General features: G+C 42.0%; 1 protein-coding gene across 19 annotated transcripts in view; it reads left to right on the top strand.

Moving 5' to 3' along the window:
• LOC147120019 (poly(rC)-binding protein 3) overlaps positions 1 to 14095 on the top strand; it is a 319465-nt gene that overhangs the window by 164818 nt on the left and 140552 nt on the right. For 2 of the 19 annotated variants that reach the window (XM_085985514.1, XM_085985511.1), the window contains exon 1: positions 11599 to 11738. The exons of the other annotated variants lie outside the window; for them this stretch is intronic. The gene's annotated coding sequence lies outside the window, so the exon portion shown is untranslated. Of the gene's footprint in view, positions 1 to 11598; positions 11739 to 14095 lie in introns of those variants that run through there. 19 annotated transcript variants of the gene reach the window in all.

Raw genomic sequence — 14095 nt, 5'->3', positions numbered from 1 at the left:
TGGTGTTTTTCTTTGGGTGCGAAGGATGCTTCGGCAGAATTCTGCATGTAGGGCTTCTATTGTGTTTTTCCCATTTAGTGTAGCTTTGGTGATTTAGCGGGCCCCATACTTCACTACCGTACAGTGCAATGGGCAGGATTATGCTGTCAAATATTTTGAGCCAGATTTTGATTGGGATTTGGATGTTGTAGAATTTTCTTTTTATTGCATATAGGGCTCTTCGGGCTTTTTCTTTTAGTGCATTCACTGCTATGCTGAAGCTCCCTGATGCTGTAATAGTTAGACCAAGGTAGGTGTAGCTCATAGTGTGTCCTATAGTGGTATCACTGAGGGTAAACTGGTATTTGTTTTCCTGACATCTGGGCCTTTTTTGAAAAATCATGATGTTGGTTTTCTTTAGATTTACTGTTAGAGCCCAATTTTGGCAGTATTTGTCGAGTAGGTCTAGTTGTTGCTGTAATCCCTGTTCTGTGGGAGACAGCAGAACCAGGTCGTCCGCATAGAACAGGGATTTCACTTCTCCATCCAGGAGACGGAGACCTGGTGACTCGCTTTGCTCCAGCATGTCTGCTAATTCATTTATGTATATGTTGAACAGGGTCGGGCTCAAATTGCAGCCCTGCCGGACGCCTCTTCTCTGGGTGAAGAAATCGGTGCGTTTGTCTCCAATTTTGACCCCGCATTTGTTTTTCAGATACATTGATTTAATAAGGTCATAGACTTTGCCCCCTATTCCACACTGAAGAAGTTTATAATAGAGCCCTTCGTGCCATATAGAGTCAAAGGCTTTCTTGAAGTCGATGAAACAGGCGAATATTTTCCCATTTTTTGTTTGGTGTATATGTTTTCCAATGAGGGTGTGAAGGGTATAGATATGGTCGGCTGTGCGGTGTTTTGGAAGAAAGCCTATTTGGTTTTTTCTGAGGATATTATGTTTGTTAAGAAAATCAAGTAATCTACTATTTAGAATACTGCAGAATAACTTCCCTAGACAACTGTTGACACAGATGCCGCGGTAGTTATTTGGGTCTGATTTGTTTCCACTTTTATATATGGGGGAGATTAGTCCTTGGCATTGCTGCCTGACAGTGAATGAGTTGATATCGCAGGGGTCCAGGTCAGTGATTGTATAGTCCACCACACTAGACCCAAGAGTTGAGTATGTGAGTCTCCCTAGGGAGTCCCCTCTGAACCTACCGTTAACTATGTACAGGCCTAAGGCTCGGCAGAGTTGCACTACCTCCCTACCGCTTTTATTTATTTCACGATCAAGGTTGTTCCGATTTGCGATGGCTGGTGTGACATCTAAAGGGGTCTGGCCAAACACATGGTTGTTTCCCTGTGGGTCTATGAAGTCAGGTTCACAACCGGTCCTTGCATTTAGGTCCCCACATATTATCACCTTTCCTTGGGCCTGGAAATGGCTGATTTCCATGTGGAGAGTATCAAATAACTCCTCTTCGAAATATGGCGATTCTATTGGAGGTATGTAGATCGCACATAAGTAAACATCTTTTTTTGCTATTCCTATATTTTTATCTAGTTTTAGCCATACGTGTGATTTTCCCTGTTTTACCGGTGAGATGTGTTTGTCCAGTTCTCCCTTATACCACACCAATATTCCCCCGGAGGTTCTGCCCTTGCGTGTTTTAGTGTTCTTTACTGAGGGCACAATGATTTCATGGTACATTGGAGGACAGTGGGTCGGCACGTCCTTTTGGCACCATGTTTCTGTTAACACAATTATATCAATGTCTTTTATAGCTTTTAGGAATTCAGGGTCTGTACTCTTCATCTCTCTCTCTCTCTCTCTCTCTGTCTCTCTCTCTCTCTCTCTCTCAATTCAATTCCAATCGCTTTATTGGCATGACAAGTTACATCTTATGTTGCCAAAGCATCGAAAAACATTCATGTTTGTACACACAAAAATACAGATCTATCCATACAGTGTATAAACAGATATATCCCTGAGCGTATAAGCATACTTTCATATAATTTATATATACTCTTATATTTAGTGGTTGTCCCTCTGTTTATGGCAAGCTGTAACAGTGTGCTGCTAGTGTTACACAATTTCTCTCTTCCCCTAGTAGGTATGGGAGTCTCTCTGTCTCTCTCTCTCTGTCTCTGTCTCTCTGTCTCTGTCTCTGCCTCTCTGTCTCTGTCTCTGCCTCTCTCTGTCTCTCTCTCTGTCTCTCTCTCTCTCTGTCTCTCTCTCTCTCTGTCTCTCTCTCTCTCTGTCTCTCTCTCTCTGTCTCTCTCTCTCTGTCTCTCTCTCTGTCTCTCTCTCTCTCTGTCTCTCTCTCTCTGTCTCTCTCTCTCTGTCTCTCTCTCTCTGTCTCTCTCTCTGTCTCTCTCTCTGTCTCTCTCTCTGTCTCTCTCTCTGTCTCTCTCTCTGTCTCTCTCTCTGTCTCTCTCTCTGTCTCTCTCTCTCTGTCTCTCTCTGTCTCTCTCTCTCTGTCTCTCTCTCTGTCTCTCTCTCTCTGCTTTGTGCATTGAGTGCTGTTGGAGTTTTGCTAAGTGGGAGAAAAATCATTTAAGTGTATTTTGTGAATTTTAGTGTGTTAAGAAGTTAATTATTTGAAGTAAGTTTAATTTTTTAAGGGTTTTTTAAACTCTTGGGCAGTTTAAACAGGAAGTAGAATCCAGGTATAAAAGGGGAGGGGCTAGTGCGGTGAACGGAGTGCTTTGTGCATTGAGTGCTGTTGGAGTTTTGCTAAGTGGGAGAGTTCGGATAAGTGGGAGGTGAGGGTGTGTTTTTTGCTCTGTTTTATTCCCCACTCCCAGGCTTAGACAGCACTGCGGAGGCGGAGCAGCGAGACGAGTCAACCAAACAGGCTCCACAGACAGTATTCAAGGAGGAGGTTGGTGATCAGCTGGTTGGTTGGTTTTCTTCCTTCTCTTTTTCATACCTTTAAGTTGGTAAGTCCTATTGAATAGTGGTGTGATATTATCATCTATATCCGGGCAGGGTCTTCATAACTAATAATAAGAAATTTAATTAATTATATAGAATGGAGCAGGTGATGTGTTACTGTTGCGAGATGTGGGAGCCGGTGAACCCCATTGAGGCTAACGGTGATTACATCTGCGACAAGTGTTTGCTGCTAGAGGAACTCAAGTTCCATGTTATGGAGCTTGAGACCGAGCTTCGGACACTGCGACACATCAGGGAGGGGGAGAAGTTCCTGGACTCTATGTTTCAGGAGATGGTCACACCTATGAAGTTAATTACTGCAGATGTAGTCCGTGGTCAGGGACAGGACGGTGTGACTACGAGTGAGGAAGGTACAGGGATCCAGGATGTAGTGTTGAAGGAGACGCAGCCCTTGTTCTTGTCCAGCAGGATCGAGGTTCTTACTCCCTGTGAGGGCGGGAGCGGGGACTGCAGGGAGGATGAGCAACCTGGCCACAGCACCGTGGTACAGGGGGCCATTCAAGTGGAGGGAGTAAAAAGAAATGTTGTAGTGGTAGGGGATAGTATCATTAGGGGGATAGATAGGGTTCTCTGCAGTCAAGAGCGGGAGTCCCGAAGGCTGTGTTGCCTGCCTGGTGCCAGGGTTAAGGACATCTCTTCTGGGCTGGAAAGAAACTTGCAGTGGGAGGGGGAGGATCCAGTTGTCGTGGTCCATGTTGGTACAAACGACGTAGATAGGACAAGGAAGACGGTTCTGTTAAAGGAGTATGAGCAGCTAGGGGTCAAATTAAAAAACAGAACCTCAAGGGTAATAATCTCTGGGTTATTACCTGAGCCACGAGCGAATTTGGCTAGGATAAATAAAATTAAAGAGTTAAATGCGTGGCTCAAAGACTGGTGTGGGAGAAATGGGTTTTGCTTCTTGGGACACTGGCACCAGTACTGGGACAGGAGGGAGCTGTTCTGTTGGGACGGACTCCACTTGGCCAGTGCTGGGACTAGAGTCCTGGCGAATCATATAACTAGGGCTGTAGAGAGGGCTTTAAACTAATTAGTGGGGGGGAGGTTTCTAGAGAGCAAATAATAGAAATGACAACAGAGAAGGTCATAGACTTAGGTAGCAGTGGGGGAATTAAAAAACAGAATGTGTCAGGAAGGGACAGAAGGTATGGAGTAAAAAGTAAAGTACTAAAAAGGGAAAAAACAGGAACTAAGTGTTACAAAACATATTTGAAAGTTCTTTATCTGAATGCACGTAGCATTCGTAACAAAATGAATGAGTTAACGGCACAAATAATGACATATGGGTATGATCTTGTGGCCATTACAGAAACATGGCTGCAGGGTGACCATGCCTGGGAATTAAACATACCAGGTTATTTAACAATCAGGAAGGACAGGCAGGAAGGGAGAGGAGGTGGGGTGGCTATGTTAATAAAGGAAGGAATCACTATAATACAGAGAAATGATATTGGGTCAAAGGAGCAGGATAGTGAAACAGTTTGGGTGGAGGTAAGGAATAATAAGGGGAAAAAAACACTAGTGGGTGTAGTCTATAGGCCTCCGAACAGTTGCAACTCTGTTGGACGGAGTATTAATCAGGAAATAGTTGAGGCTTGTAATAAGGGAACAGCTATAATTATGGGGGATTTTAATTATCATATTAACTGGACAAATCAAATTGGGCAGAGCAGCCTTGAGGAAGAGTTCATTGAGTGTATTAGGGATGGGTTTCTTGAGCAGTATGTAACTGAACCGACCAGGGGGCAAGCAACCTTAGATTTGGTCCTGTGTAATGAGACAGGATTAATTAAAAATGTCCTAGTAAAGGATCCCCTTGGAATGAGTGACCATAACATGGTTGAGTTCCATATTCAATTAGAGGGTGAGAAGGTTGGATCTCAAACAAGCGTGCTGAGCTTGAATAAAGGAGACTATGAAGGTATGAGAGCGGAATTAATTAGAGTGGACTGGGAAAATAGATTAAAGGGTAAGACGGTACATGACCAGTGGTGTACATTTAAGGAGTTATTTTACAACTTCCAAAAAAAATATATTCCACTGAGGAAAAAAGGGTGTAAAAGAAAAGATAGCCATCCGTGGCTAAGTAAAGTAATTAAGGATAGTATCCGACTAAAAACAAGGGCATATAAGGTAGCCAAATCTAGTGGGAGGATGGAAGATTGGGAAGTCTTTAAAAGACAGCAAAAAATAACAAAAAGATTGATTAAGAAAGGGAAGATAGATTATGAAAGTAAATTAGCAAAAAATATAAAAACAGACAGTAAAAGTTTCTATAGTTATATAAAAAGAAAAAGGGTGGCTAAAGTAAATGTTGGTCCCTTAGAGGATGAGACCGGGAAATTAATGGTGGGAAACATGGAGATGGCAAAAACACTGAACAATTATTTTGTATCAGTCTTTACAGTAGAGGACACTAAGAATATCCCAACACTGGACAAACAGGGGGCTCTAGGGGGGGAGGAACTAAATACGATTAAAATCACTAAGGAAGTGGTACTTGGTAAAATAATGGGACTCAAGGCGGATAAATCCCCTGGACCTGATGGCTTGCATCCCAGGGTCTTGAGGGAAGTAGCGGTAGGGATTGTGGATGCATTGGTAATAATTTTCCAAAACTCACTGGACTCAGCAAAGGTCCCGGCAGATTGGAAAACTGCTAATGTAACACCCTTATTTAAAAAGGGTAGTAGGCAGAAGGCTGGAAACTATAGACCTGTTAGCCTAACATCTGTGGTTGGTAAAATGTTAGAGTCCATTATTAAGGAGACAGTAACGGGACATTTGGATAAACATAATTTAATAGGGCAAACTCAGCATGGTTTCATGAAGGGGAAGTCATGTTTAACAAATTTGCTTGAGTTTTTTGAGGAAGTAACATACAGGGTGGATAAAGGGGAACCAGTGGACGTAGTGTATTTAGACTTCCAAAAGGCATTTGACAAGGTGCCACACAAGATTATTGCTCAAGATAAAAAATCACGGGATTGGGGGTAATATTCTGGCGTGGGTGGAGGATTGGCTCTCTAACAGAAAGCAGAGAGTTGGGATAAATGGTTCGTTCTCAGATTGGCAACCAGTAACTAGTGGTGTTCCGCAGGGGTCAGTGCTGGGTCCCCAACTCTTTACAATCTATATTAACGATTTGGAGGAGGGGACCGAGTGTAACATCTCAAAGTTTGCAGATGATACAAAGATGGGAGGGAAAGTAGTGAGTGAGGAGGACATAAAAAACCTGCAAAGGGACATAGACAGGCTAAGTAAGTGCGCAGAGATTTGGCAGATGGAATACAATACTGGAAAGTGTGAGGTTATGCACTTTGGCAGGAAAAATCATAGAGCAAGTTATTATCTTAATGGCAAGAAACTGGAAAGTACTGTAGTACAAAGGGATCTGGGGGTCCTGGTGCACGAAACTCAAAAAGTTAGTATGCAGGTGCAGCAAGTGATTAAGAAGGCCAATGGAATGTTGGCTTTTATTGCTAGGGGGTTGGAATATAAAAACAGGGAGGTATTGCTGCAGTTGTACAAGGTATTGGTGAGGCCGCACCTGGAATACTGCATACAGTTTTGGTGTCCATACTTAAGAAAAGACATACTTGCTCTCGAGTCAGTACAAAGAAGGTTCACTCGGTTAATCCCGGGGATGAGGGGGTGGTCATATGAGGAGAGGTTGAGTAGATTGGGACTCTACTCATTGGAGTTCAGAAGAATGAGGCGATCTTATTGAAACATAAGATTGTGAAGGGGCTTGATCGGGTGGATGCGGTGAGGATGTTCCCAATGATGGGTGAAACTAGAACTAGGGGGCATAATCTTAAAATAAGGGGCTGCTCATTCAAAACTGAGATGAGGAGAAACTTCTTTACTCAGAGGGTGGTAGGTTTGTGGAATTTGCTGCCCCAGAAAGCTGTGGAAGCTACATCATTAAATAAATTTAAAACAGAAATAGATAGTTTCCTAGAAGTAAAGGGAATAAAGGGTTACGGGGAGCGGGCAGGAAATTGGACATGAGTCTGGGTTCGGAATGGTCATGGCCCTGTGGGTAGTGGAGCGGGCCCAGGGGCCGTGTAGCCTTGTTCTGCTCCTACTGTGTTCTAATTCTGTTAGATTTCAGGAGATGGTTTTATTCCTGTTCCTGGCTGGGGTGGAGATCGCCTTTACAGAAGGTAAGTACTGTAGAAAATATAGGGACAGAGTGATCTCCTGGAAGAATTTCGATCGCCTAGATGGGTCGGAGAGGAATTTCCCAGATTTTTTTCTCCCAAATTGGCCATTGGGTCTTTATCTGGTTTTTCGCCTCTCCCGGGAGATCACATGGGTTCGGGTGGATGCAGAGTGATAGAAGATTTGAGGTTAGGATCAGATCAGCCATGATCTTATTGAATGGTGGAGCAGGCTCGAGGGGCCGATTGGCCTACTCCTGCTCCTATTTCTTATGTTCTTATGTTCTCTCTCCTCCACACCCCCCCCCCCTCCACCCCCATCTCTCTGTCTCAAAAAATGTTCATATGACAAATTTGGTGACACAGCATTTTAGTGCTCCAAAAAGCTATACCACAGAATGCTATGCTTGTACTTAGGCTTCCCTACATGGTGAATTATCATCCTGAGCTATTTTAGTGTGGTGAGGAGTGGTGCAGAAGCCTAGTGTTTTTCCTGGAAGGAGGAAACATAAAATATTCGGGGTGAATCTCCACCATACACCTGTGGACCCCTCAGCATCCAGTTCTAGAGAATTTTAAGGAGGAAAACCGCTTGCATTTATATTGCAGCGTCATCGGCCTCAAAAGCACTACACTACCAATGAAGTACCATTAGCTATTTAGGCAAATGTGGCAGCTTGTTACACACAGCAAATGTGATATCCAGTCAGATTTTTTTGGTGGTTGAGGACTTTTGATGCACTGCTCCTTTTTTGAATATGGGACCTTTTGCATTCACCTGAACAGATTGCACCTTGGTTCTACGTCTCATCTGAAAGACTGCACTTTCAACAACGTAGCACTCCCTCAGCACTGCACTGAAGTCTCAAATCAATTGTTGCATGGTGAAAAGTGGAAGTGAAAAGGACGAACCATTAGCTTTTTTCAATTCTGACCAATTGTTAAAACTATTATTGAAATATTTTAGCAGCGTAATAGTTAAGTGATTACTTGAAATCACTGTGGATAGGAGCATAGCATTGCTACCCTGAGGTATGTCATGAAATGGCTGTGTTGCTTTGTGTCATAGGTATATTTATGCAAGCGGTGTCTAGCTATTGTGGCTGATTATTCCGTTTTACTGTGTCTCGTGGCACTTTCAAAGGGCTTGGCATAAAAAGAAGAGCCTGTAAGGTATACTCAGCTTAACTATCCATTATTGATGCAGTTCCTTTTTTGGTAATGCGGCTTTTGTCCTTGGATTGATGGACTTGCCCCTCCTAGCCACATTCAAATTGATAGTTCCCAGCGACCTTCAGAGTGCTGCACTTTTAAGATGCTTTAGCCTGTAATTCTGTATATTAAGCTGGAGAAAGGATGAACATTTTCATTTCTAGTGCAGTAAGGTTCTTTACTGAACATTGTTTAATGCCGTGGTAATTCTCGTATTGCTTATTATTTTACTATATTATGGAATAGATTTCTTAACTTGATTCCTGGCATTGACCATATGCCATTAGACTTTTGTGGAAATGGACGTATTCTATTTGGTGAAAAGCCTAGGATTTTCAAATTGGTGTTGAGGTATCTAATCCCCTTCTGCTCCAGCTCCAACACATCCTTCCGGTCATAAAATTGCTTTGAGTCCATAAGGAAGTGATGTTTTATATAATTTTTTTCATATTACTGTTAATGTAATTTGTTTTGTCTTTCCAAACACTTGGAAAAACAGTTCCTTTTGTTTAATAAAAAAAAAACACGAACCTGTTCTGTTGACCAAAGATGCGGTGTGGCATTTGGTCAAAACACTTGGGGGTACCATTTCCCAGATGCTCCCAGATTCTGCAATTTCCCCATCGAATGTATCCAGTACTTGGCCTCTCTATACTCACCCCACTTCCATGCTGTCAAACCCAAGGGTCCTCTCCCAGTACTGACCTGGGACGACAACTCCCTGCTGTGATACCGGAATGCGGAACCTTCAGCCTGAACCCCAGTACTAAGAAACCCTAGTATTACTCTCTCCTTTCCCCCCCCAAAAAAAAGTCATGGTCCCTGGGATTTCCTCCCAAGTGCTGCTATATCCTGAGATCCCTCCCTCAGTGCTGCCAGACACTGATACCTGCCCCCAATGCAGAAACACTGCTGTGACCCCCTTTCTCTCTCCACCCCCCCCCCCCCCCGCCTTGGATAATGTACACCCCAGTTTTGACACAACCTAGGATGCCTCACTACTCCATTCACCCCTATCACCAGTGCTGCTACCTCATCCCTTCTCTCTTCTCCCCCATCCCCACCAGCCAGCACTGACAAACTGGTGGCTGCACTAATGGTCTAAGACTAGTAATGGCAGCATACAGGACAGATAACTAAGAGGGGAAAATCTGGCTCATGAGGTAAATGCACTGCTATACTGATGAAGTAGGACAGCTCGTCCCCATGGAAATGTACCACATCATGAGTCACTGCCTCAGGAGAGAAGGGAAGAAAGCTATTTAAAACCCTGAGCTGGAAACTCTAATGCTGTTGTAATAGTATTTAATGCCAGTTTTGCCAACTCTTGCGCCTGAGTAAATCTAGGTACGTCTTAACTTATTAAATGAATAATTTTATAGTATTTCATTATTGATGGGGATAGATTTCTCAAATCACTAGTAATGGGGCTAGAAAATAGAATGATTTTGATGATTGGAAGTGTTAAGCTGAATTGTTTCTTGAGTGTAGAGGTGGCTAGCTGAGATTGTTTTCAGTGCCTTTTTCAACATAATCATTCAAACAGATTAACTTAACTTTCAATGAAAGCCACATGTGGTGCCAGATACCTAGGTGCATTACTTTGAAGTGAGAAGCATTCATTAAGTGCTTTCATTATAGAAAAAGCACAAGAAAACTGTGGTGTATGTGCCTTTAAGAGCCCCCTGTGTACTGTAATGCCGGTAATGGCCACTCGGGCTATATAAGCCTGTATAATGTCTTGTATCTGTTAGTTCACCTCCAGACTTTGTTCAGTAAACACCTGTGAAACCAACTCCTGCATTCCGTGTCTCCATTAACACACGGATACAACAAAAACCACTGATGTAGAGGCCACAGTGATACGGTTTTGTCTTGTCTTGTGCATGTGAAAATGCTAACTGGCAGCTGCAGTATAAATCAGCATTGCTTGGTGCTTAAAGTCCTTTTCAATTCTGGATTATCTCCCCCTATTGGACATGTGTATAGCAAATATACTGCCTGGTAAGAACAGACACTAATACAGCTAAACTTGTGGTGAATGCTCACTCAGCACTGCTGCAATATGTTGACTTGTGCGGAGGGGGTGGAGTTGTGAGTGGACTTTGTTTTGTTGAAACAGCAGTTTTGGGGAGGGGGCAGGAAAAAGAATCACTTAGTACCTGTGCATATGTGTAAGTTCGGAAAGAGCTCATAAATTTTAGACTACTTTCAATATATTTACACAAATTATTTGGGTAAGTGCTGGGCTCTATTATAGTGTAGGTTTTCTGGGATAGTGTGGTGAAACAACACCACATGCACTGTTGTGGCATTTTTAAGTTTCACACTGTCCTGCGTCTCTAGCATCATGCTCATGGTAGGTACCTTGCCAGTCATAGGAGCACTTTTATAATCTAAATGAAGGAACGTGCATTTTGTGGGGGCTTATATTGTTGTAAATATGAAAGTAATGGAGATTTAGTCTGCTGCCGAAAGTTAATTATTTTTACAATGATTAGAGATGCTTATTCTTCCATATTAATCAAATAAATGTACTTTTATTAAACCATAAAGCATTGTTAACAATTGGTGAGTGATGTGGATAGTCCATACCTGCAGGTTCTAGGGGTACTTAATAGTGTGTTCCTAAGGCAATTGTACACACATCCACCCAGTAATGGTGCAACTTCTTCAAATACTTTTAAATGGCCATTGTGGATATTTTGCTGCAGACAGCAAGCAGTCTTATGACTACAGTGGTTACAGGAGTTGAATAAACAGTCAAATCCAGAAAGTTATACATGCAATCCAAGTGTAAATCACTTCCCATTTACTCTGTTGAATTTCTGATTCCAGCATAAAATGCTTCCAAATTATGTGTTTTTTAATGCTCAGCACACTAAATTTAGCTAACCCCATGTTGAGCTTCAGAAGCTGCATCTTTGTTTTATTGAAATCTAATCCCTTGTGTAAAATATGCTTTAGTTAAAGGGGAAGTGAAGTGTGTGGGTCTGAGTTTTTGATCTTTAAAAGAAAATGATATTCAATACATTTCTTATGCTTTTTAAAAAATCTTCATTTGAACAGATGACCTGGATAGCCTGAGTTTGGTTTATTTCCCTCCTAGGCTGCTTAGATGTCAATTATGGGGGATTATCCTGCATGTCTCTGAACAGTTCCACTGAAAACTGTGTGGGGGAAGATGAGTTCAGACTGACCTCATTGCCACTTCAAATCCATCTGACCAGGAAAGGCTAGTTAAGGGGTGGAAATCTGCATTCCCGGTCTGTCATGTGGAAGCTAGTGGTCAGGCAGCCCTCTGGGCCATTCTAAAATAACCCCCCTTGCTGTTTACAGTTAAGCTGCTTTGGGATGCTGCCTATAATTTATATCACAGGAACATTCTAACAAGGAGGCAGACCCTACTTGAGGGTATCCAGGTTAGTGCTAAAATTAGCTTCTAAATTTGAAGCAATATTTCTTGAGATTAAAATGTTGTTGTACCAAAGAGAGCAAATGATCACTCCTTACACTTTTCCTTTAAGTACTTCTGTGTTTAGGCCAAGTAGTTCCATTAATGATTAAATAGGTTGTAATACACTTATTGAGTGGACATTTTAATCTGCCTTTCATGGAAATGCTAACCCAAGCATAATCTAGATTAAAGAACATTTCTTGTCAAAGTAGTTTATTCGGGTTCAGTGACAAATTAATGAAAAGGTTAACATTCTCCAGAAGGAAGCCGTAATATTATTCTTGTGATGGAAACTAAATCAGCTTGTAGCTCATCTCTGTTGCCAGATTCAAGTGGAGTGCTAGACACAGTTTTCTTTTAAATGAAAGAAAAGCAGATTTTTGAGAAACCGGTTATTACTCGGCATAGCCCTTGTTGCACAGTATGTGCTGTGTAGAAGCACGTTCAAAGACCTCAGGCCTTTGCACACAGTTAAACAAGGCAGTTTGAAAGAAAGAATTGTGTTTTTGAAAGATGGTATACCTGAAACCATTGTCAACAATTCTATTTTTGCAGAAGCTACATGTTGGTGCCGAAGGCGACTGGTGAGGACAGTTGTCTCAAATTGACTCTGTTGGTTTCTAGGAGCAGAAAAGACTTGAGAAATGGTACTGCAATATCCTGAGTTACATTTTGTCTAGATAGCTAGCTGAAGTGAAATTAAAAGATGCAGACAGCTAATTTGCAGTATTATTGGGTGATGCATAACATGGCATCTACATTACAGACTAAACATTTACCTTGATTAGAAACAATATACAGAATGATTAAGATGACGAGTGCAATTACATGTTGGTTGGGTAAGTTTACCACATATTCAGTGCATTAGTTTGTGAAATAGTTGACTGCACCTGCTTAGTGTTTGTGTGATTGTCACTATGATATGATTTGAGAATTTGAAATGGATAAGGCAATCAGGGAAATGTAACTGAATAATAAGATATAATGTACAGACAGTGACAACCCATGTAATTGTTGTCATTAGTCCTTCCCATCATACAAAGATAAAAATGTAGAGAGATTTTCCACTGGTCTAGTCTCATTTTTACTGAGAATGCAGTGAAAGGTAGAAATCCAGCAGTTTGAAGGTAATAGAAATTAAGGAAGCTGTTTTAAAATATAAAATTACTTAGTTTCCATGCATATATAATAGCAGGTGGGAACAGATATAGCCTGTAATTCAGTCTCTCGGCTACACCAACTGTTAAAGTTGGGCCTCAGCAGTTCCATCGCCTTTCGGAACCCCTTGTTTGTATAACAGCCTGGTAATACACTTGGCTAGATGTTATGGACTAACCCAGAGAAGAAAAGATTATGAGCACTGAATCTCTCTTGACCCTAATCTGCCTCACTTGTACCTGTGCCAACTGACGCCACATTGTAGGGAAGATAATCCTGATCAGATCAATTGTGATCATCATTTTTCTGAGATTTCAAATGCTGGATGTAAAGCTAAACATTACCCAATTGCAAATAATCAGTGCACATTTTATATTTTCTCTGAAATTACAAGTTGTGCTCAATAGGACGAGGGGCAATTCCTGTAACCTTACTTGCATTGTGAGGCTGTATACTGTAAGGAATTTACATGAGACAACAGACAGTAAGGAAAGCTGGAATCTAAACAATATTCTGGATTTTGCAGTAAAAATAACGATGAGGCTAACAGCGCTCAGTTATTTAAGTGCAAATTCGACAACTGCACATGTGCAGTTAAATGCAGAATTCAGGAAGTTGCTGTCTGAGGTGCCCTGCTCCTCCAGAAGCTGCGCTATACGTGGAATGACTTGGAAGTTGCTGTACTCGCATGATACCCACTAAGCACGCCAGAAAGTTGGGGTGTGTTCATTCCAGTGTAAGTACCCTTTTAATGGTGTGATAAGTGTTAATTACACCCAAACAACCTCTGTCAGTGAAAATTAACATTAATCCCATTCTCGCCGTTACTGTGTTTAATGTTTTGTGCTGATATTCAAATGCTGGGACGGTTTCTTACATAAAATAGGCTTTGGGCCTGGACAGAGAAACTGTTCCCATTGGTGGAAGGGTTAAAAACCAGAGGTCACAGATTTAAGGTGATTGGCAGAAGAACTAAAGGCGACATGAGGAAAAACTTTTTTACGCAGCAAGTGGTTAGGATCTGGAATGCACTGCCTGAAAGGGTGGTGGAGGCAGATTCAATCGTGGCTTTCAAAAGGGAGTTGGATAAGTACCTGACGGAAATTTTTTTGCAGGCTACGGGGAAAGGGCAAGGCAGTGACACAAAAGGCATCAAGGGGTATG

Source organism: Somniosus microcephalus, chromosome 4, assembly GCF_052327205.1.
Source record: "Somniosus microcephalus isolate GS21.2 chromosome 4, FLI_Smic_1.0, whole genome shotgun sequence".
Classification (NCBI taxonomy): Eukaryota; Metazoa; Chordata; class Chondrichthyes; order Squaliformes; family Somniosidae; genus Somniosus; species Somniosus microcephalus.
This window is presented reverse-complemented; position numbering and strand designations above follow the sequence as displayed.